Source organism: Balaenoptera physalus (assembly GCF_965194825.1).
Source record: "Balaenoptera physalus genome assembly, chromosome: 4".
Taxonomy (NCBI): domain Eukaryota; kingdom Metazoa; phylum Chordata; class Mammalia; order Artiodactyla; family Balaenopteridae; genus Balaenoptera; species Balaenoptera physalus.
This window is the reverse complement of record NC_138891.1, coordinates 2,602,092-2,627,327: the sequence shown is the minus strand read 5'-3', so window position 1 is coordinate 2,627,327 and position 25,236 is coordinate 2,602,092. Positions and strand designations below refer to the sequence as shown.

The 25,236-nt window shown below is 43.7% G+C and overlaps 1 protein-coding gene and 1 long non-coding RNA gene across 14 annotated transcripts in view; one reads left to right on the top strand and one right to left on the bottom strand.

Moving 5' to 3' along the window:
* The window catches only part of THRB (thyroid hormone receptor beta), a 386,050-nt gene extending 371,484 nt beyond the window's left edge, over positions 1-14,566 (bottom strand). For 3 of the 13 annotated variants that reach the window (XM_082460755.1, XM_082460756.1, XM_082460758.1), the window contains exon 1: positions 10,081-10,179. The gene's annotated coding sequence lies outside the window, so the exon portion shown is untranslated. Of the gene's footprint in view, positions 1-9,655; positions 9,717-10,080; positions 10,203-10,842; positions 10,868-10,956 lie in introns of those variants that run through there. The other 10 variants (XM_082460761.1, XM_082460768.1, XM_082460767.1 and 7 more) reach the window with 8 other exon arrangements.
* Positions 14,567-14,983: 417 nt separating this feature from the next.
* The window catches only part of LOC309660329, a 277,845-nt gene continuing 267,592 nt past the window's right edge, over positions 14,984-25,236 (top strand). The window contains exon 1 of the long non-coding RNA XR_014263348.1: positions 14,984-21,973. This is a non-coding gene — a long non-coding RNA (uncharacterized lncRNA). The remainder of the gene's footprint in view (positions 21,974-25,236) is intronic.

Sequence of the window (25,236 nt, the reverse complement as noted above, 5' to 3'; positions counted from 1 at the left end):
CACTTGCCAGTGCCTCCAAAAGTACCAAGACAGTGCTGTGAGGAGAGCCTCAGAAGAACTGAAAAACAGAGTGACACAGGGTGGCAAAGACAGTTCACTGGCCACCAAACATTCCGGCTCCCCTTCCCCTTCTACAGCACAGAGCCATCGCAGGAAAGCAGCTGTGAGACAGGGGCTGTATCTCCCATCCTGCTTCCTTCGGCGGGAGGTGGGCACGGGATTGTTCTCACCAGTGGAATCAGAGCAAAATGATTCTGGGTCACTTCCAAGCGGAGGCAGTTAGGAGGCTGGTGTGTTTCTGCACTCTGTTGCCTTCTCAGGGGTCTGATGCAGTGAAGACATGGCCTTGGAAGCCTTGAGCTGGAGATGGAAGAGCCCAAGACCAAAGGAATCAGGACTCCTCAGAATCGCCATAGAGCAGAGTCACCAAGCTAATCAGGAACAGCAATTTTCAACTTCACGTGGGTGAAAGAAAAACTTCTACTTTCTTTAGCCCCCATGCATTTTTAATTTTATTTCAAAGTGTAGATAGTGTTTTCCTAACCAATATACGTGGCAAGAAAAACTAAGTGTCTCAATCACTTGAAATGATGCATACAATTTATTTTTTGCATGGAATTTGATAGAACCATAGATTTTTAAGGCTAAAGTTGCCCTGCCCAGTTCTACCAGCTACCAGCCACTAATGGCCATTGAGCACTTGAAATGTGGCTAGGTCAAGACTGAGATGTGCTACAAATGTAAAATACACACCAGATATTAAAGGTTTAATACAAAAAGCAAAATATCTCATTGGTATTTCGTATTGATTATATGTTAATAATTTTTGGATGAAATAAAATATACTATTGAGATCAAACGCACTGGTTGCTTTTTACTCATTTGTAACATGGCTACTAGAAAATTTTAAACTACCTATGTGGCTCACATTATATTTCTATTGGACTCCTGCTCGGCTAGTAGGTGTTAGCAAATTACAACCCACCTTCTGTTTTTGTAAATAAAGTTTTATTGGTACAGAGCCATGACTACTTACATGTTATCTATGGCTGGTTTTGCATTACAGGGCAGAGCTGAGTAGTCCTGAAAAGCTGAAAATATTTATTATATGGGCTATTATAGAAAATATTTGTAGAAAATCTGTTTGGGATTACTAAGAAATAAGACCAAACAATGATAAAAGTTATCATGCTAAGGGCATGTAAAAGGAAAAGAAATCATTGTTTGACTTTATATTATCCCAGGTAGGGCTGTCTTTGACTCCAAGTCTACTTTTGTAAAATATTTTGCAATATTTTTAAAAACTAAAATTTGCAATATGAAGAAGTTAATCCTGATAATGCCCGGACTAAGGATAACTTTGAAATTACCTAATTTATCTACTCTTACCATTTTCATGACTAAGGAAATGAAAGCTCAGATAAGTGAAGAGACTTGTCCAAAGTATTTTTATTCTAAATTAGGTGGTATTTCCATAAGGTCACTATCATTCATTCATTCATGAATTCATACTCTCCACCCATCTCTAATTTCGATCAGTAAAGAAATAAAATCCCTATCAGTTAGAAAAATCAGCACTTAAGAGCAGAGAAATCCTTGAGTAATAACAGCGACAAATAGGCTGTGAGATAGTTTTTAAATTAAGCTTCATTTGAAAACACTTTAAAGAGAACCTATCATGTAATCTGCTTTCAAATTAAACTTGAAATTCCCCCAAATGTAGAGCCAGCTTGCTAAAAATATGCCTTATTGGAATTAAATGTTAAAAATTTGCCACATCTTGGAGAAAAGGAAATCTGTTCCCAAAGACTTCACAGCAACATATAACTGCCTCTGTTCTAGCAGCCATCCTCTCTCAGTGTATTATTCTAGAACTTCTAACTGGGCTCACCATTTCCAGTCTCTGTCCCACTCAGGACCTATCCCAAAGAGCCCTTCTAAAATAAAAATCTGATGTGCTGACCATTCCTTAGTCTCTCCATGCTGTCAAGATAAAGTCCATCTTCCTTATTTGGTCTGGAAAGTCTTCATCATGTGGCTTCTACCTGCTCCTACAGCTTCATTTATTGCCCTGTGCACGTCAGACTAAGCTCCTTGCAATTTCCCAAATGCTTCATACTTTTATCCCATTTCATGCACTTGTATATGGTGTTCTTACTGCCTAGAACTCTCCCCACTCCGGACTACGTGTCCCCACTGTACACTGTACTTACTCCATCACAGAACTTATCAATACTGTAGTTGATTGTAACTGTTGAAGCCTTAATTCTACCACCACTAGGAATAGCTAATATTTAGGAACACTGAATTGCAGGTCAAGTGCTACACTATTTCATTTAATCTTCACATGTTACAGATGAGGAAACCGAGCAGGTGTAATGAAGCCAGGGGAAGCCAAGACATGAATCCACACATCCCCACTCTGCAGCTCTGGTTCTTAACTCGACACCAGCGGTTGTCAGTGGGGGTGATTTTCCTGCCCATGAGACATCTGGCAATATCTGGAGACATTTTTCCTTGCTGCAACTGGTGTGTCGGGGGAGCTACTGGGATCTAGTGGGTAGAGGTCAGTGATACTGCTAAACATCCTATAGTAATTAGGGCAGCTCCTCAAAGGAAAGAATTATTCGGCCCCAAATGTCAATAGTTCAGAGGCTGAAAAACACTGGTCTACACTAAATTAACTCCTGTAGATTGACCCAGGAGACTCTGAGTATCTATACAGCAAGGATTTTTAAATGTTCACCATGGTGTCTTGGAACCTATGATAGAGCCTGGTACCCAATAGATGCCCAATGCATATATGATGGATGGATGGGTGGAGGGATGGATGAATGGATGGATGGATGAATGGGTGGAGGGATGGATGGTTGAATGGGTGGAGGGATGGACAGATTCCAGGAGAAAAGAAACAAGTTTCCTTATTTTACGCCTTGGTTCTTGTGACAACTTCAATAAAGATAAACCTGAACACACATTCTTAATTAACAGTAAATGAATGCATGCAGAGTACATTCCAGAGGATGCCTTCACCTTAGCAATGCCTTACATTTACGAATATATAGTGTGAGATCAAATTAATACGCCAAATGCCTAGCATTACATTTCTTCGAGTCCCTTACAACTACTACACTGCAGGATAAATTGATATGTTCATCATCCACATAGGCCATAACTAAATTGTTTTAAAAAAGGTTTCCTGTATAAGGTTCCCCTGGTTTCTTTTTTTTATATAAAAGACAAATAATACAAGAATATACAACCTTACGCTTCCCCCTGTTGTAACTACAATTCCGATATAAATACATTATTCTAGATTTCCAGATGCTTGGGGTAGAAATTACAATGAAGCTTAGGTGAAATTCAAAAAAGTAAACAAAAACATATATGGCAGAAATAAACCATTCTCTGTCTTACGTAAATTAATATATCTAAATACCAGAAATGAAGTCAAGGAAAGATATATTTTATGATTATAATATTTTTAAAGTAACAGCAATTTAGCCTGATTTTTACATAATCACAAACACTTCAACAATGGCGGCATTAATCAGTGTTGAGTACAAACTGATAGATTTTCTACAGAAGAGCACAAAGGTTCAGCTGTGGGGCTGGCTCCTTTGAGTGATCAATCATTATAAAATGTAGCAGAAGTTAAAACAAATTGTACTCATTTTTTTAAGTGCAGTACTATGAACTATTCCTCACAACCTTCTGCACTGAACTTTAGCCGTCTGTGGTTTTACGCACACACGCACACACACACACACACACACACACACACAAAGAATATGCTGACCCAATAAGTTTTGGTACCTGCTCTCCCTCTTGGAGATTCACATGCACACAAGCATAAAAGTAGGCTCTGAGAATGCTTGCGTTAAGTTGTTAAACTCAGGATTTCCCATAGAGTAACAAATAAAAAGTTAAATCTGATGAGGATCTGCCGAAACATTCAGGAGTAGGGAGAAGGCCTAAAAGCGATGACAGCATGTGTAGCTGAGGACATCAGCATGACTGTGGCATTTCTTGCCATGGGAACCACAGCTGACGCCAGAGACGAACAGTGCCTTTTTCACTGTATGTGAGAACATGACACGCATTTGTCACAGAGGCAGACTCTGCGTGTATGGACATGCAAGTGGTGAGACATTGCTGCATATGGAAGAGCAACACGAAAAAGCTGACCCGAACCCAGGCATGTCATGATTGCTAGTATCAATTATGATTTTTTGAGCACCTGTTCTGTACAACCATGGCTGAAATCTGGGAAAACAGAGCCTTAAGAGAAACAAAAGAGGGGAAAGTATATCTGAACCATCTTGAGAACCATGGAACAACACAAGTCACAAGAGTCAGAATACTCAATGGGCCCTGGATGCCACACTCATACAGTCTGCCACCAAAACCAGGACTGTCTTCTCCCCTCTCCTCATCCTGAACACTCCTGGGTCTCCAGAGGAATCACACAAGTGTACTTCCCAGATGAAGAAGACATACCTGCTGTCAATTAACATTCCTTTGTCCAAGCTTTTGCTTTCATCAGCTTATCACTCATGACTTTTTGAATAAACCCCTACGTTCTTGATCCCAGAAGAGAAGCCATGACCCTTAAAATCTCTTTTTTTAGAACGAGCAAGTTGAATGAGTAATTAGTTCAGATCAGTCCTTTCCTAATTGTTATATGTGCCCCATCCACATCCACTCTCAGCACGCACACACACACACACGCACACGCACAGGCACACACATGTATGCATATGTTATTATATGTATTACTATACTGTTATATACACATTGCATATCATAATATACACATTATTGTATGTGTTGTATACACGTATACATATGTATATGTATATGTAAGTGTATATGTTAGAGTGTCTATCATGATGAAAAGGCTACAGTATGCTTCCTGGGACAGAGTCAAGGTTCCTGGGTCCAAATTCCAGGCTCTCCTGACTTGCCATTTGGAAAAAGATACTTAAGTTCACAGCAGAGCTCAGTTTCTTACTCAGTAAAAATAGTACTGCACAGGAAGAACTGCCAGTACATAAAGATCCAAAGTCCCTGGAAATTAGGACAGTACGGGCAGGCAACATTAGCATTAAATGTAGATCACGATTCTCACTGTCAGTTGGCCAGAGTCCCGAGAGGAGGATATAGAAATATGTTATCTGTGACTCAGTGATCGGGATAGTCTCCCCTCCCCCACTTGCTTAAATGCTGTAATTGACTAACACTTTGGGAACTTAAGGTGGAGAGTGAACATCCTTAATCAGAAGACTCACCAGCCTACACGTATTCAACCCCACACCGCGTGAATCCCAAGACAGTCCCGGGTGAATCGCACTGCAATTTACGCTAATACACATGGGCGACAAAACCCACAAAACCATCACATCCTCAGAGTAAAAGAACTTTATTTCACCTAGGGGGCCATATGAGGGACCCCGATAGGCATATCCATTCCATCACAGTGGAGACCACTTCAGAATCCCTTTGCATTAACATATGCATATTGTCTCATAGCTCACTAGGCTACACACTGAGCTGCGAAAACAGGCCCAGACACATACGAGGTACACAAATTTTTGTAGACTGAATGAGGGATCAAATCAAGTAATGAAAATGACTTTAAATAAAGCAAGGAGTTCACCTGCCATCTATTGCTCAACCAGCTCAGACACTAGAACAAGCCCTTCTAGCAAACTACTCTGCTGTGATATGGACATACAATGTAATCCAGGCAGCAAACATTCACATTGGGCAAAACTAATTCAGAAGATGACACTTGATACACTATCAGAATAGAGAGAGAAGCGTCTCCCCTTCTCCCCCTCTCATTCATTCTTCCAACGAGCTTCTCCCTGTGCCCATGTGTCAAAGCCTTTGCTAGGTCCTACAAGTCAAGGATGAGGAAACCCATAGCCCATCACCACAGTTCAGAGGGGAAGACAGAAATGAAACAAAAGCAAACACACTGCCCTGCAGGGTGAAAACTGTACAGACTAAAGCACAAAGCATGGAGGCCACCTGCTGAGAGAGGTTTATGGCCATAGGGTCATTTTCAAGTACCTGGCTGTTCCGTCCCCCAGACTGCTCCAGTTTAAAAGCTTGGCAGAGATACTGGATACTTGAGGAAGTCAGCCTAAAGAACATGCTAACCATTCATTCCTCTAGGTTTTCTGAGCTCTATTTCTGCACAGGGGACAGTGTCCCGAATCTCCTCTGCGGGGCCATGGGACCTCAGACCCCCAAAGGTAAAGTCCCACTGGGTGACTTTCCATTATTACGCCTTCTACATTTTTTTCCCTCGAGGGTTGGTAAAAGACTTGACCATATAAAGAATTTTACTTCATTTTCTGTAGAAATGAAGTTCAAGTATTGGCCATTATACAATATGACATGTCACAGGAGTATATACTAGTTGCCATGTACCATGGTAAGCACTCTACATATGTTATCTGATTTATCCTTACAGCTTCAGTGCATACCTGCCACATCAATGCTCCCACTCCCCGTTTTCTTCTGTTAACTTGGCTACTGAGAAGCTCAGAGCTAAATTAAATACTGAAAAGCAGTAAGCACTTACGATTTCAGTTTGATTATCTGTACTCCTCTACAAGATTTTGATCTCTCTTCCTTTACCATTTTTACTGGTCTCATCACTTTGCGGGATTTTTACTATGCATTTACAGAGACACATTTCTGGAAGTCAATACTCTACAAACAAAAACAAATGACCAGAACCATCAATTGTAATTTCCTTTTAGTTTCAGTTGTCACAAGAGTTTCCATGAATAGCTAATTTGAAGATGACCCCTTGTGTGTCATACCTCGGTCACCTGGAAACTCAGATAGTGTAATATTTCCCACAATCATCAGGTTCAGAATCTGTTCATGAAGTGCAGAAAAGGGAAAAGGGGAGAGGTTGACTGACGTAACTTACCCATAGGGTAACCACTAGGTTGCTTCCTAATCTACTACCAAGGGATATTTCTATCTTGTGCTGGCTCCTGACAGCCTCGTTCACCCCTTCCCCAACATCTACTTTTGTAGACCAGCTATACCACCACATGCCCTTGGTCCCCTTAGGGCTGCCAAGGCCAAAGGCACCGCCAGAACCTGCTGAGTGAGAAGGCATCGCTATCACCCAGTGATGTCTGTTCCCTGGAATTTCACTCTCTGCACTGACAATGCCTCTGGAACTCATAAAGATTCTGCTGAAACCCAGGGAGCTGAAGGTCAGTGTCTTCAGGGAATCAAGGTACCATGTAAGACAAACTGCTGCTGAGGATTTCCATGTACTCAAGGCAAACGCTCCCAGGAAGAACTCACAGAAATAACTCTCTGCGTTGTCACTACATAGAGCAGGGCTAGCTTTCGTATCCAAAAAAAAAAAAAAGAGAGAGAGACAGATAAAAATCGAACCATGTATACATGGCACACACACACACACATACACAGGCACAGATCTTGGCGTATCCAATTGGTACCCACTTAGATGCTTAGTCAGGTATTTTTTGGAACACAGTGTTTGGGCACAACCATTTATTTATTCAACAAAGATTTATTCAGCACCTACTGTGTGCCAAGCACTGTTCAAGATGCCAGAGAATCACAAGTGAACGAGACAGTCAAGATTCTTTTTCTCAAGGACTCTAGAGTCTAGACAGGTACTCAACAAGTAGCAACTGAAATGAACAATTCAGATGGAAAATAAGACCAAGGAAGGAAAAAAGTAAATAAATAAAGGAAGGAAAAAAACAATGTCATGGCTTTGAGAAGGAATGGGAGACTGCTTCTTCTCCAATGGTCAGGGGAGGGCTTTTTAAAGAAGTAACACATCATCTTACAATAAAATGACCAAAAGGAGCTGAAGAAACCAATCACCTTTACTCTGATTTCCATCAAAAAGATGCGCTTACTAAAACAAGAAATGTGCAATCCCATTTGTGGCTTCACACACCCTGTGCTTCAAACAACTGCAAAAAGCCCAGGAAAGGAAAAGGGTCCACAACTTTCTCTGCTCTTCAGGAAATTTTAACAAATCTCCTTTCCCCAAAGATGCTAAATGAAAAGGGAGTTGCCTTAATTCATCTCTGTGGTAGGATTTCCTACAAAGAATCTAAAAGGGGGAAAATGGAATGTTTATTCCTCTTTTTAAGGTCAGTTACTTTATAAAATAATGTTCCAATGTCAATAAAATTATGCCTTTGCATTGTAATGCCAACAGGAATTCCTTCATTTAAAAAAAAAAAGTCTAGGGCTAAATTCAGTATCATTTATTTCACTTGTTGGAAAAGAGAAGCAAGTCATATTTACTAGCAGACGATACCACTTCCAATACATAATAAAACTGAAATTCATTAAAGATAAGATTCTGATAGTATCTTTTCAACGTGCACAAATAATAAGTGGTTGTTCACCAGTACCTTCCCATATCCCATATCCCAGCCCAAATAAGTCGCTTAGTATTGAATTTCTGTTGGAGTCAATTAAAATGCTTAGCCAACTGGCATGAAAACTCCTGAAAACGTCCACTGCTCAAAATAACTTTCATCAAAACACCTTTTTCTTTCATGTTTCCTAGTCCCTGACTTGTTTCATAATAAAAGAGGTAAGCAGAAATAAATTAGGGAGCAGATCCCTTACCGTGAATATTCAGAATGAATCATGGAATATTTTGACTAAAACGCAATTTGTATTACCTTGCAATGCAGGGCATGCTATATATTACTGAAATGTAAATATGCATACGAAACTAAAAGAAGGCCGAATAATGTAAAGCTATTGTCCAGCAGGTCTGCATCACCCAATACACGTATCCCTATCAGAAGCTGCTCTGGTATTAATACGCTGTCCAAGGAACGCTTAATTTTTGGAACTTCAAAACGGGTCTTTAAAACTGACTCTCACTGGCACCTAAGACCAATAACATGCTAAGGGGAAGACTCTGTTTCATTTATTTACTGATGAGGCTTAGTGTTTGAATCTTCACAAATTCTCAACGTGTGCTGAGCGGGGCCGATGTCTAGTCTGCGCTTTTCTGCCCAGGTAAACTCTTGTCTCTTTCTTTCACTCACTTCACGAACTGTTATGCTTCTAGACCCTTCCTTTAAAATTTCCCATTTGGGGAAAAATTATACACTGAGCCTTCCGTAAACAAAACACTCACCCCGCCCCCATTAAAACAAATCAGAAGGCTTAAGAATTAGCACTAATAATGAGCCTACAATGGTCGCCGGCAAATACAAATGACAACTGCAGCCGAGAAGGACCAAATCCACCTGGAGTAAAAACTCCCCCAATGAGTCCTTCTCCGAGGGGTGCCCGGGGTGGGGTGACGACCGTGCAGCTGGCACAACTCGGGGACCGGAACCGACTCGAGGGGGCCCAGGGGAAGATGCTGCGTCAAGAGAAGCGAAGCAAGAAGCGCGAACCGGGAGGCGAGCGACGTCGCCCCCCATTCCCCGGGGAGGTGGGGAGAAGCCAAGTCGCCAGGCACGGGCACCAGCGCACACCACCCGCAGGATCGGTCCCCTCTCAAAGCCCGGAGTTCCGGGGCAGGAGAAATGGGGGACCCACAGTCCCTTTAAACCGCCTCCACACACACACCCCCGCCCCGCCACCAGCCCCGGTGTCTGCCAACCTTTTCCGAACCCTCGTGTCACAGAACTTCCTCATCATGGAAACTTCCACTCGGCTCGGCGCTGAGGATGCCAAACTCCATGTCACAAGGAGGCTGTCAACAGCCGGGCTCGGGGTTTGAGGAACACCGCCGCCCCAGCCGCCCCGCTCCGCCGCTGCCCACGCCGCGGCTCCCTGAGCGGTGCCCGGGCGGAGAGGGCACCTCCTCCCCCCAGGCGGGGCGCGAACCCCCGGAGGCGGGTACCAGGGCGGCTGACACCCCACCCACGCCCGCGCGCGCGCGCGCGCGCGCGCCCGGCGTAGCCGCTCGCACCCCGTGGGTTCCCGCGACACCCGGCGTCGCCCTCCCGCCCACCCCCCGGACGGCGGGGACCGTCGCCCCCTCCCCCGCACCCCCGCCTCCGCGCCGTCCTCCGGCCAAATTACCGGTGTCCTCCAGCCGGCCGGGTCGGGCGCCCCTGCCCGGGGAAGGCCGCCTGCGGGCGCTGCCCGAGCCCGGGAGCAGAAGGTCTCCTTCCCCGGCGCACTCACATTATTCATGCAAAGTTAATCCCCGCCGCGTCACGGCCGCCCGCCTGAGGATGTGCGCCTTCCTTGGCCAAGCCCCGCAGTCTCCACCCTCCTCCGCCCCCTCCTCCCGGCGGCGGGGTCCCGGGGAGCGCCGGCGACGGGACGTCGCGCGAGTCCTGCAGAATGTCAACTCCCCGGGCGCAGAGGGGCGGCCGCAGCCGGGGCCGCGCCGCCAGCCCGGGCCGCTCCACTTTTATAGGCGCAGGAAGCGAGCGCGGCCCGGCCGCCGAGTCCCCGCCTCTCGGGCCCGCGCGCCCGGCCGGCGCCCGGCCGGCTCCCGGCCGCTGCCCTCCTCCGGCCCCGGCGCCCCTCCGCGCCGCGTCTGCCAACCGGTGACCTGGTTTCGCATCCGGCCCGCCCGGCGGTCCGACTCGCGCGGCGGCGGTGGCGGCCGGGAGCAGGCCATTCGGGCTCCCCCAGGGGCGCCGCGAGGAAATGGCCTCCCGGCCGCGCGCCCCGCCGCCGTCGCCGCCGTCGCCCCCGCCGCCCCGGCCGCCCGCCGGCCCCAGACACCCCCGCCCGGCCCCGGCCCGGCGCTCGGACGCGTCCGCAGCTCCCCGGCCCGCGCCCCCTGCCCAGCGCGCCCCTCACGCGCCGCCCGGCTCGCCGCCTCCGCACCTGCCGCCCCAGGTGCGGGCTCCCCCTCGTCCCCGTCCCGGCCGTGCCCTCCACCCTGGGAGTCCTCCCCGGGTGGCGATGTCGCGGCGGTGTTGGTGGCGCGCGTCCACCCACCAGGTTGCGTGCGCACGGCGGTTCGGGCTTGGGCGTCATTCCTCTCGTCGGCAAAGAGGAAGGGACGGGGGGACGAGGGACACGGGGCCGGGGAGGGGTGACTTCCAGAAGCACGGGCTCCTCTTGGCCCGGGCCGCCGCGCTCCTCCCTCCTTCTGCGAACCACTTGTGGCGCGTGTCGGGCCGACACGGCGATCTGGCTCCTCCCGGGGCCTCGCTCCCGCCGGGCGTCTGGCGTTCCCCATCATCGCTACCCCCGGGAATAAAGTTTGCAAAAAAATACCCGGCTTGCGCCTGAAGGAAACACCCCCTCCACACCACCCGGCACATCCTGGGAGACGGGCGCAGGGTGGGGACCCTCCGCAGGTTCCAGAAGGGCCGCCCTGTTCATTTGTCTTTGCCCTGGACATGGACAAATAAAACCCGGAAGACAAAAATAATTTATACTCTTGGAAAGTCCTGCCCCGGTCAAATATGAGCTTCTAAAATCCCCCCCACCCCCAGCCCTGAACGCCAAGGGTTCAGGCTAGGAGAAAAGCAAGCAGGCTGCCGCGTCCTGGGCTAGAAGCATGCTTGTGAAAATCCTGAGCACCCAAGAAGAGTAAAACGTCATCGGTCCGAGGCTAGGGTTACAATAAACCTATTTTGACGGCAGAGCACAATGATTTTCTTATAGATAATATCAAAATAATTCCGACTTCATTATTCAATATACACAAGTATTAGTATAACGAACCGCTTTGACAGAGGCTCTTTTAGCCTCAACTGTCTGAACGATGATTTATTGGGAGAGTTTTCTAGATTTCCAGCCGGTGACGTGTGTTTTATTCCCAATTCTTGTGAGCGTCCCAGGGAAACGGATGAGAAGCCTACTGACAGCGTGAACTACCACAACGGTCAAGAATTCAGAAACTGCTGCTGCTCCTGGGTGCAGAGTTTCAGCGCGCGGGTCGAGAGAGAGGGAGTCGCAGACCCCAAGGCTCCCTGGCGAAAGGGAGGGACCTCTCCCTTCAGACTCCACGGACGCTATTTCCGCTGGGTCCTTGGCAAGAAATCCGTGCTGTATTCTTCACTCTTTTAACAAGGCTGCAGCCTAGGACTCGCAGGTTTTGTAGCTGGAGAGAAGTTGTTCTCCTTTTGCAGCTAAGTTCCTGGGCTTTGCTCCAAAGCTGCCCGGGATGTTTTGGTTGGTTTGGAGGAAAGCTGTGGAGTCTGCACCATTTGATCCAAACAGGCGGCCCCCTGGTGGCTAACTGTGGGTGAAAAGCTGGCCACTGGCGGAGAAGCCTGCCCTGACAGGCCACCACGGTTGACAGCCGGTCTTCGCAGGGGCCATGGAGCCGCTGGAACAACTTTGCAAGGAGGGGAGGGGGGCGGCGTGATGTCACTCCTCCTTCACAAAGGTGAATGATAGGCCCTAATCCGCTGGGGCTTTTTTTTTTTTTTTAATTTTATTACAGTTGACTTACAATGTTGTGTTTAATTTCTGCCGTACAGCAAAGTGACTCAGTTTTATGCATATCCACACTCTTTTTTATATTCTTTTCCATTATGGTTTATCGCAGGATATTGAATATAGTTCCCTTTGCTGTACAGTAGGACCTTGTTTATCCATCCCATATATAATAGTTTGCATTCTCTTCCTGAGTATAACTTGGAGCTAAATTCCTTATTAAGTAGGAAACATTACACAGAGAATGAAAAATAACAAAACCTGTAGCTTCCCTTTGTTCAAATGGCTTTGTTTTTCTGATCTCATTTGGCCTGGAAACTTCTGAAATAAAGAGCAAATGAAAGTGAAATAAACGTGGCATTATTCAAGCAATTCATGAAGCAATGTTATATAACAATAAGGGAGAACAATTTTAAGGCAACGTTATTGAAACAGCACGATTCCATTTGAATCGGCCCACTGAGGGCAGTCTTTCAGGCTGCATCATGGTGAGGAAGGGTTACTCACAGAACATGGCATTTATTTTTCTAATTTTACACAAAGGGGTACATTGGAGGAGAATTTTTATGGGGACCTGATTGAAGGCAGAAAATAATATTCAAATTTTAGAGCACGTGGTCCCGTGTTCCCATCTGAGAGGGCACACCAAAGGTGTTTTCATGACCCATGCTCACCTTTCACCATAGCCATCCTCATTACCAGGGTCTACAAATTTCAAGCTGGTGACTTGGTTCAAGGAAGCGATTCATTCATATATTCATGTATTCATCAACTGCTGGGGTAAGAAGATAAATAAAACATAGGATCCAACAAGGCTGGGATTACACTGAAGCCAATGAGACCGGTGGTGCAAACACAGGGTCCAAGCCTCTCTTGATTGAAAATTTTGATACATTGTTCATCATGGATAATGGTTGCATTCATTTTGATGTTTAAAATATGGCACTAAAATATCATTTCTCGATTACTGGGTTTTTTGATGTTCTCTTACATTTTGCACTCAAGGCAAAGGCCTCAGTGGTTTCACCCTAGTCTCCCTCTGCTGTGCCCTCAGTGCTAGCGGAGTCCAATCAGAGAACTACGATTCAATTAAAATTTTGTTAGTGTTGAAGATAATTAATATATGGTAAGGAACTTGAGGTCAGGGAATTTAGAGATGTGGTGTGAGGGGAGGAGAAAATTTGGGAGATTTCACTCAACAAGGTTGCCCTTAAAGTCCATTAAGGATGGACCAGATTTTACCAGGGAGTATTGGAACCGGAACCGGAAGACGTGCCATTCTAGGGACCAGAGCCATTGGTATTCTCTCATTCACTCAACTACTTCTCAGGCTAGCTGTGCGACCAAATGACCCAGCCCTGGAGCTCCTGATTCTCTCTGTTCATCGTTAATTCCTGGAATTTATTTTGGCCATGAGGGCCCCAGTGATTCTGGTCCATGGCCAGGCAAATAAGAATGCGCAGTTCGTCCCTGCCCTTCAGAGGAAAGACAGGCTATTAGGGGAGATGACATGTTCAATATTAACTCTAAGATTGAAGATGCAATGGAAAATACATAAAAGTAAATCGCTAGATCGTTGCTGGTGAGGAAGAATGGGGGGATTGCATCAGATTTTCTGCAGAAGGTCCTGGGTGGAACTTTGGGGAGAAGCTGGAGAGAGGGAAAGATGCCGCTGGCTATATTATTAGCAGGACCCAGTGACAAATGAAAATACAGTGCCCTTTATTCAAAAAGCAAGAAAAAAAAAGTGCCACGAAAGACACAAAATATAACGCTATCTCCTTTCTTCCATGTGTTCTCTTTGGAAAGGTTATGGTATTTTTTATTTGCAATTTAATATCATTCTAAGTTAAGGAAAATAAGCATTAGCATTTTAAATGATTAGCGTCAATTTTGCTGTTCATTTTTAGATCGTGCAATGCTAGTTTTTAGGAAAAATATAAGAGCATTTAACTCATTGCGAAATCACCACAATCTGTGCTTTGTAGCGAGTATGTGCACATGTACATTGTGGTTCACACATGCAGATGTGTTTCGTACTTACCAGAACAGCTGAAACACAGCACAAAACTGACTCAAATGCTTTTTTAAAAGATTGAAGTAGAGTTGATTTACAACGTTGTGTTAGTTTCAGGTGTACAGAAAGGTAACTCAGTTATGCATATATATATTCTTTTTCATATTCTTTTCCATTATAGTTTATTACAGGATATCGAATATAGTTCCCTGTGTTATACAGTAGGACCTTGTTGATTATCGATTTTATTTTATTTTTTTTTACTTTATTTATTTATTTATTTATTTATGGCTGTGTTGGGTCTTCGTTTCTGTGCGAGGGCTTTCTCTAGTTGCGGCAAGCGGGGGCCACTCTTCATCGCGGTGCGCCGGCCTCTCACTATCGCGGCCTCTCTTGTTGCGGAGCACAGGCTCCAGACGCACAGGCTCAGTAATTGTGGCTCACGGGCCTAGTTGCTCCGCGGCATGTGGGATCTTCCCAGACCAGGGCTCGAACCCATGTGCCCTGCATTGGCAGGCAGATTCTCAACCACTGCGCCACCAGGGAAGACCCGATTATCGATTTTATATATAGTAGTGTGTATCTGCTAATCCCAAACCCCTAATTTATCCCTCCCCCCCCTTTCCCCTTTGCTAACCATAAATTTGTTTTCTATGTCTGTGCGTCTATTTCTGTTCTGTAAATAAGTTCATTTGTATTATTTTTTAGATTCCACAGATAAGTGATATCATATGGTATTTGTATTTCTCTTTCTGACTTACTTCACTTAGTATGATAATCTCTAGTTGCATCCATGTTGCTGCAAATGGCATTATTTCATTCTTTTTTATGGCTGAGTAGTATTCCATTGTATATATGTACATCTTGTGTATCCATTCATCTGTTGATGGACACTTAGGTTGCTTCCACGTCTTGGCTTCTTGATACGTACCCATTCTACCCACACTCTATCTTTGACTCACTGATGAATAAGGAAGAACCGAAAGGAAGAGGAACTATGGGTTGCCCTTTCCTTCTGTGTCTTCATTTCAGAGTAAATGGTTAGCTAATACAGGGAAGGAAAACAAGTAAGAAAGGACATGATAGGGTTCCTTGGTTGTTGTCTTTCTTTTGCATTCAAAGCACGTTCTGGTTGGAATGGAAAGCATGGCCTCTTGGGGTTGTCCCACTTAGTTGTTGATGTAACATGCTTACCCTGTCCCTGATTTGAGTTTTGCTCACCTCCCAGACATCGTGGAGTCATCAGAATTCTGTGTTCAAGGGGCATCAAGCATGCCAGATGTGAGTCGGGCAGGGAAGAACACAATGGACACGTATATTGTGTGGATTTCCTCTGCTCCAGACTTCGCTTACAAAACGCAAGTTCAAAGATAAAATTACTAGCAATTTCAAGATGGTGAAAACAGAGTGTTAAGCTAAGTGCCAGGCCCCAAGCATGGGGCCCCATGTGACTGCACAAATCCATGCCCATGAAGCTGGCTGGGGGAAAGAAGTGGACTCTTTGTCATGGTAGAAGCCTAGGACATGTGGAAGGGTAAGTAGACATTCTGGCATGGCTAGTTATAGCAAGGAGTATACAGTACAGCTGACACTTATTAAACTTGTACTATGTTCCCGATATTGTCCGAAATACCTCACATCTTTTTGAAAGTTTGCCCAGGAGCTCTGTGAAGCAGTATTGTTATGCACTCCATTTTTCAGATGTGGAAACTAAGACACAAGAAGATCAAATAATTTGCTCAAGCTCAGGCCCAGGCTCTAGTGGCCAAGGCTGCTCTGAACCATTCCCTCGTGCTTCGTGTATGCAGGAGAGGAAGTGGTGGATCCAGAAAATGTGAGCTGGTCCTGGGAGTCACGAGATGTCCCTCTAGCTCCTCACTTATGGGGCTGTTGTGCCCTGGGACAATCAAAAGAGGCCTAAATAAAACATGCATGTCACCAGGTAGTAACCTAGAAAATGCCCTAATTACATTCGCTCCCCTGTTTTCCAATGGGAGGTAGAAGATTCTGAGGCTCCTGGGCAGGAAGTCGTAAGCCACAAGCTGGAAGGAGCCTGGGTCCCTTTATCACCATATGGAAAAGTCCGAGAACATCCACACTGGCCTGGACAGTGTTTGAAGCATCGACTTCTGTTGTGTGAAGCCGCTGAAATGTGAAGGTTTTTTTGTTGCAGTAGCTAGTGTTATCCCAACACACCCATCCGCCAAACCAAATTCCACCAGAGCATAAACCGTCTTTGCTTTAAACAGATATAGTTCAAATAATGAAACAGGCCGAGGCATATCAACATGCATAAAGCTCTAAAACAAAATGCTGTGTTATAAAAAAGTTCAGTGGTGATTTTTTTAATTGAAATGAAATTTACATAATAGTAAAATAGACAGACCCTCAGTGTTCAGTTTGATGAATTTTTATATTTTTATACCCTTGTGTAGTCACCACCCAGACAAGATTGAAAACATTTCCAGCAAGCCAGAAAGTTTCTCAGTATCTTTTCTTTCTTTTTTTAAAATTTTTATTTATTTATTTATTTGGCTGCATTTGGGTCTTTGTTGCTGCACGCGGGCTTTCTCTAGTTGCGGTGAGCAGGCTTCTCGTTGCGGTGGCTTCTCTTGTTGCAGAGCACGGGCTCTAGGCACGCGAGATTCAGTAGTTGTGGCTCGTGGGCTCTAGGGCGCAGGCCCAGTAGCTGTGGCACACAGGCTTAGTTGCTCCATGGCATGTGGGATCTTCCCAGACCAGGGCTCGAACCCGTGTCCCCTGTGTTGGCAGGTGGATTCTTAACCACTGCACCACCAGGGAAATTCCTGTATCTTTACTCTCTTGACAACCACTACCTTCTGGAGGACACGCTATTTTGACTGCTATCATTGGTTATAAACTTCACTGGTTCTTGGACCCCATACAAAGAGAATCACACTCTTATATCTGGTTTCTTTTACTCAGTGTAATGTTTTTGAGATCAATCCATGTTATTGAGTGGATTAGAAAGGTTTTCTATTTTTCATTTCTATTTGATATTTAATCATATAAATACACCACAACTTGTTTATTCATTCTATGACTGATGGACACTCGGGTTGTTTCCAGTTTGGGACTATTACAAATAAAGCAGCTATGTTTGAACAATTCTTTTTATGGATACACGCACTCATATCCCTTGGGAATATTCCACTTAGGAGTGGAATATTCCACTTAGGAGTGGAATTGCTGGTCATATATCATTTCTTAATCATTCTATTAAGGCTCTCTGAGGTACTAGCACAGTTATAAGCAACTAGGAGATGGGCAATTAGCATTTGCTGACTTCTGTTCATTCCTATAGTTATCACAAATAAAATATTCAAATAAAGTCATGTGAGGTCTACATTGAGTGAATAAATATTATCCTTAACACAACTATGAAAGTGTTCAAAATAATGAATATTCAAAACTAGTATTGCCTTATGTAGCGAATACAAGCTCTGTTCGCAGCCACCAATCATTTCTTATGAACTAGGCCACAGACTAAAAGCCTATGTAGAAATGAAGATGCTGATTAATTAAAGTGCATTTGGAAAAAAGTGAATGGGGAAAGGAAGGTAAGAATACCAAAACACTTCTAAATTAAATCTTGATTTTCAGCGGTCTGAAAGATCAGTTTAAGATGAGCTGAGTAATTGCTAAGTGGACTATAGTAATCTATGTACATTGTGAGCACACAAAAATATAGTACGTTGTTAAATTCTGTGTCAGTTACAGAAGAAATCTACTGGTTCAAGACACATCTTCTCAAAACATGTCAATTAAGTGTACTTCTGTTTTGGAGTTATGTTTATACGCATTGAAAGTGGAAATGTAATTTTTGAAAATTCGGTGAAAATATTCTTTCTATTTAGGAAGGGAATAAAGTGAATCTTACTCATTTTCATGGAATAAACGAATTCATCTATAAACAATAACACATATAATGCTTAGGATTATGGGCTATTTCCAGATTCTTAAAATCCCTGAGTGACCATCATAACTTCGAATTTACTTGTCTTCATCAGTTTAAATGAGATTCTCAAATTGAGGACAATACAGGTCTTAAAGACACTTCCTATTTCCATGTATCATAGCAATTTGCAATAAACCTGCCTCATCTGAAATTTACAAAGCATTGTGTAAAATATTAGCCACACAGCTGCTACAGATGCACTGCAGAACAGATTTTGAGCATCTAGAGATGATCCACTTGGAGCAAACAATTGAATCCAGAATTGGCAGAGAAAATAAGAAAGACCTGAATTACCATTTATGCAGATTTAGAACAAAACCTTCTACTGTGGTCATGCCAGATAATGGCTGGCTAAGGATTTGAGCTCCAGGTCTGTGTCTTTTCTGACCACTTTGGGCAGGTAACTTAGCTTCTCTGCGTCTCAGCTTCCTTATCTATAAGAATGGGGAAGGTAACCATGCCTGCTTCTAGGGATGGTGTGAGGAATAACTACGACAGTAGATGGATATGCTGTACACAGAGTTTGGCACAAAGCAGGTGGTCAGTGAGAATGATCTGTTATTTTGGAAAAAAAATAAATTGATGATCTTGGAAAACTTAGAAAAATGCCAAAGGCTAAAAGCTTTTCTTGAAGATACTTCTTTATAAATTAATTAACACAACAGAAATTTGTAACAGTGTTTCCAAGCTGCCTACCCCTGGGCTGGCACTATTATAGGCTCTAGAGAGAGAAGAGTGAGCAGGGTAGACAAATCCCTCCCCTTGTGGGGCTTCACGTCATTGAACAGGATGTAAATTCTCTGAAAGAGGAGGGATGCTCTTATCTTGGCAAAAACTGAGCACAAACCAGATACATGGCTGAATTCAGACTTGCAGAAATAATATCTTCTGGTGACAGACTCCTTTGCTGATCTACAAGTTCTAGCCTTTAATGATGGTATTTTGAGAGAAATGACTCAGTTCTTTGAAAAAATATTTTTGTGAATATTTTTTTCCATAGCATTTCCTAACTGCAACCAACGTATCCAGTTTCTAGAATGCCTGGAAATTTTTTTCCAATGGGTGAAAATACAGTCATCCAGAAATCTCCAAATGCTGGATTTGGCACTGAACTGATCTGATCTGAGCCATAGTCACAATTACTTGTATTATCTTGACCTATTCATTTCTTTTCTGGTCATTCCATTCACATAAATAAATGCAAGGGATTGGACTAAGTAATTCCTAAAATCCCTCCCAGCTCTTAATTTCTTAAAATGAATGCAATTTCATTCCCATTTAAGGACCAGAGAAATAACTTTATTTTATGGAAAGCTCCTTACTCTTTCTTAACAGTATTTTTGCACTCATTAACTAAACTAAGAACCTGGGAAATTTAATTTTTTAAAGCAGATTCTGATATTATTCTCCACTTTATGGGAGCAGTGTCTATTGGGAAGAAAGGAAAGCAGTTTCTTTGTTATCCCGGTCATTTTAACAGCATTTTCCATTAGATATGTAAGTTGAATGACAGGAAGCTTTATTTGTTTGTTTGGATAAACTACAGGTTGAATTTGGCATCACTTTTGGATTTAATTAATTAATGGCAAGAGAATCTAAAAATTCAGATCATCAAATGTTCTTTTCTGGCAATTCCTTCAGTGATTCTTACTCATTCTTGCACTTGTTCATGACATTAAAAAACAATGATGATGAACAAAATCAGATAACTAAATAAATGGAGAGATGGTCCATGATGATGGATGGGAAGACTCAATGTTGCCAAGATGTCAGTTCTTCCCAATTTGATCTGTAGATTCGATGCAACTCCAATCACAATTCCAGCTGTCATTTTGCAGATAATGACAAACTAATTCTAAAATTTATATGGAGAGGCAAAAGACCCAGAATAGCCAACAAAATATTGAAGGAATAGAAGAAAGGCGGAGAACTGACATTACCCAATATCAAGACTCTAGTGAGCTACAGTAGTCAGGGCAGTGGTATTGGCAAAAATATAGACAAATAGATCAACTGAACAGAATAGAGAGCCCAGAAATAAATCCCCATAAATATAATCAACTGACCTTTGACAAAGTAGCAAGAGCAGTAGAACGGAGCAAAGATAGTCTCTTCAACAAAAGGTGCTAGAACAACTGGACATCCACATTCAAAAGAATGAAGATAGACACAAACCTTACACCCTTCACAAAAATTAACTTGAAGTGGATCATAAATCTAAATGTAGAATGCAAAATTATAAAACTCCAAAATATAACAGGAGAAAGCCTAAATAACCATGGGTATGCCCATAACTTTTTATAACACCAAAGGCACAATTCACAAAAGAAAGACTTGATAAGCTGAACTTCATTAAAAGTAAAAACTGTTGGTCTGCCAAAGACAATGTCAAGAGAATGAGAAGACAAGCCACAGACTGGAAGAAAATGTTTGCAAAAGACATATCTGATAAAGGACTGTTATTCAAAATATACAAAGAGGTCTTAAAAGTCAACAAGAAGAAAACGAACAACCCAATTAGAAAATGGGCCAAAGACCTTAACAGACACCTCACCAAAGAAGAAAAACAGATGGAAAATAAGCATATGAAAAGATGCTCCACATCTCACGTCAGGGAAATGCAAATTAAAACAAAGATGACACACCTATTAGAATGGCCAAAATCCAGAACACTGACAACATCAAATGCTGACAATGATGTGGAGCAAACAGAACCCTCATTCGTTGCTGATGGAAATGCAAAATGGTACAGGCGCTTTGGAAGATAGTTTGGCGGTTTCTTACAAAACTAAACATACTCTTAAGATATGATCCAGCAATCGTGCTCCTTGGTATTTACCCAAAGAAGCTGAAAGCTTATGTTCACACAAGAACCTGCACACAACTGTTTATAGCAGCTTTATTCATAACTGCCAAAATTTGGAAGTAACCAAGATGGCCTTCAGTAGGGAAAAAGATAAACTGTGGTACATCCAGACAATGGAAGAGTATTCAGCACTGAAAAGAAGTGAGCTACCAAGCCAGAAAAAGACTTGGAGAAACATTAAGTGCATATTCGTAAATGAAAGAAGCCAATCTGAAAAGGCTACTTACTGTAAAATTCCAACTGTATGACATTCTGGAAAAGGCAAAACTATGGAGGCAGTAAAAAGATCAGTGGTTGCCAGGGGTTGGCAGTTGGGAGAGGGATGAATAGATGGGGCACAGCGGCCTTGTAGGGCAGTGAAACTCCTCTGTATGATACTATAATGATGGATACATGTCATTATACATTTGTCCAAACCCATAGAACATACAACACCAAGAGTGAACCATCATGTAAACTGTGGACTTTGGGTAATTATGTTGTGTCGGTGAAGGTTCATTGATTATAACACATGTACCACTCTGATGGGGGATGTTGACAATGGAGGAGGCCATGCCTGTGTAAGAGGCTGTTGGTATATGGGAAATGTCTGTACCTTCCCTTCAGTTGTTTTTTTTTTTAATTTTACTTTTTTAATATTTTTTTTATTTTTGGCTGTGTTGGGTCTTCATTTCTGTGTGAGGGCTTTCTCTAGTTGTGGCAAGTGGGGGCCGCTCTTCATTGCAGTGCGCAGGCCTCTCACTGTCGTGGCCTCTCTTGTTGTGGAGCACAGGCTCCAGACGTGCAGGCTCAGTAGTTGTGGCTCACGGGCCTAGTTGCTCCGCGGCATGTGGGATCTCCCCAGACCAGGGCTCGGACCCGTGTCCCCTGCGTTGGCAGGCAGATTCTCAACCACTGCGCCACCAGGGAAGCCCTCCCCCTCAGTTTTGTTGTGAACCTAAAACTACTCTAAAAAATAAAGTCTTAATAAATAAATAAATAATAATGACAAAGATAATGATGAAGTATAGTTCTTCATATGAGGACATCTGAGTTTTTTAAAGGAGGTGGTGGTCATTCCCTCTAGGTTAATTTTTTAATCCCTTTTCCTTCTGAGCATAAAAAGAGTGACTTGTTGGGTTGACTGCCACGAAACTGTTCTACCAGGAGGTGTCTCATTCCTACCAAGAAGTGTGTACCCACTTCTTGGTTCTTCCTTCAGGCTTCAGTGGAGTGTTTGAAAGAAGCCTTTGTGGCTATTGAGGTTAGAGGAAAGACCAGTCGTGAGAAGTGATGCAGAGCCACTCACATTGTTGCCCTCAGACCCATTAGTTAACTTCCTTGAGCCTCAGTTATTTTCACCTACAAGATGGAAAAAATCCTCTTTGCCAAGGGGATTAACTAAAATCTCACTTTCAACATGTTGAATCAAGGTGCCTGGATCTTGGGTGTTCAGTGAAGCTTAGTCCTCCTTTTTATTTACTTTTTTTATTAAAACAATTTTTTTTTAAATTAACATTTATTTTTGGCTGCATTGGGTCTTCGCTGCTGTGCACGGGCTTTCTCTGGTTGCAACGAGCGGGGGCTACTCTTCGTTGCGGTGTGCGGGCTTCTCACTGCGGTGGCTTCTCTTGTTGCAGAGCACAGGCTCTAGGTGAGTGGGCTCAGTAGTTGTGGCTCACGGGCTCAGTAGTTGTGGCACACGGGCTTAGTTGCTCCGCGGCATGCGGGATCTTCCTGGACCAGGGCTCGAACCCATGTCCCCTGCATTGGCAGGCAGACTCTCAACCACTGCGCCACCAGGGACGTCCCTAGTCCTCCTTTTTATCATGGACGATGATGATGAAAAACTGCACACGAGTGGTAGGCAGAGACCTGAGACCAAATGTCCTCAAGAAAGGCAGTGGCGGGAAGGCCATGGGCTTGGCCCCCGTCCCCCCACCCTGCCCTACTCCACTACTTACCTTGTACGTGTCACAGCTTGCACAATCAGTTTGCCATTGAGAAAGAAGACGATAGGAAGAGTAAAGAAAGAAATGGTCCTGAGTCTTGGCTTCTCCAAGCCTCAGTTTTCTCATCTGTAGCATGGGAATGATAGTTTCTGCATGAAATTGAATTGTGAGGCTCTAATGAGATAAAGAGTGTGAAAAACTTCTCCCAAATGTAGAGCATTCTAAATAACGGAATGCACCGTCGTCTGCACTGTTGTCTGGGGAAACCCACAAATACAGAGGGAGCCATGTTGAGATAAGTCTTGTCCTGAAAAATCACAGACCTTTTCGGCAAGCCAGAGGCAAGGACGTGGGGACTTTGAGAATTTAAGTGATACCCAGTTCTGGTGTCCAAACTGAAACCAGTGGACCTATACAAGTGAAACATGACACGTGAGCAGTTTCCTCTTCTTGTTTTGGCATATTATATAACCTAAACTCCTCAAGTCCTAAAGCTCCTTTTTTTCCTATTAAGTATTTCTAAATGTGAGTTTTATCAATAATTCAGCTGAAAGCTCAATTGCATTGGGCCTAGCAGGCCTGTGAAGGACCTGTGGACATTAGGAAAATTAGTCCTTGCTATTCCTCCAGCATAACAAGCTCAGTTCTGCCTCAGGGCCTATGCACGTGTTATGCTATGCCCTCCACCTAAAATTCTCTTCTCAAACCTCTCCGTGGTTTCCTCTCTCACTTCAGGGAAGCCTCTGACGGGCGTTTCCTGACCTTTCCTTTCTTGCAACATCAGCATCACCTGGGAATTTGTTAGAAATGAAAATTCTCAGACCCTGTTTGAGAACTACTGAATCAGAAACCCGGGGGATGTGGCCAAGAAGTCTGGATCTTAAGAAATCCTCAGGTGATTCTGATGCAAGCTGAAGTTTAAGAACAATGCTCTAGCCCTTTCTTGGTTTTGCTTCGCAAAGTCCTTATTCCCATCTGACGTTATATTAGCTCTTTCTTTCCAGATTTCATGTCCACTTCCTCTTCTAGAATCAAGCTCTCATAGAGAGAATTGGTCACTAATGTATCCCCAGCACTCAGAATAGTATCTGACACACAGCAGGACCTCAAAAAAGACTTTGAAATGAGTGATTTGTCACTTCAGGGTTGGCATCAGAACAGAATACGGTATGAGGACTTCCCTGGTGGTCCAGTGGTTAAGACTCCACACTTCCAACGCAGACGGCGCGGGTTTGATCCCTGGTTGGGGAACTAAGATCCCACATGCCATGCGGCATGGACAAAAAATTAAAAGAAAAGAAAAGAATATGGTACAGAGTGCAAAGTGTCAGTGCATCATCTAAATTTCCATCCCAAGTGACATGAACAGGTGGATAAGGACTTAGAAGGGACACAGGGCAGGAATTATATCTTTCATTTTACCTAATTCTACCAAGTTAGATTCACTAAAGACACTCTACGGTTTGTAAATACTATGTCTTGAACCATAACGCAGATCTCACACTTCTCGTCCAGTCCCCTGACTATTCTGTTCAGAGTAGGGTGTCAGCAACGATAATGCTAAGAGGTCATAAAAGTTTGGAAAGTGAGGAGACTTTAAACCTTCTTTTAGCAGCTTTTTTTTTTTTTTAACTGCATGATTCCTCAGAATATTTAATGTACTAATTTATTTTGCAAATCTCTAAGTGGAAAATGCTTTAGAATGCAGTGATTCCCAAACTTTGCATCAGTAAGTCCCTTTTTTATTCTTTGGACAATCTCAAGGCACTAGTGAGTTCAACAAACTCTACCAACCTCTCAGTTCTGGCCACCAGACATGCCTCCTTGGTCAGTCACACAGTAATATGTCACTGGTGAGTTGACTGTGTCAATCAGCTCCTGCTGTGTAACAAGCCACCCCACTGCTAATGACTTTAAAAGAAATCATTTATTATTTTTCATGATTCGGTGAGTTATCTGGGCAGTTCCTTAATTTGGGGTTGGATGATCTATGGTCCTCTCACTTACATGTCTGGTGGTAGACAGCCTGGTTAGC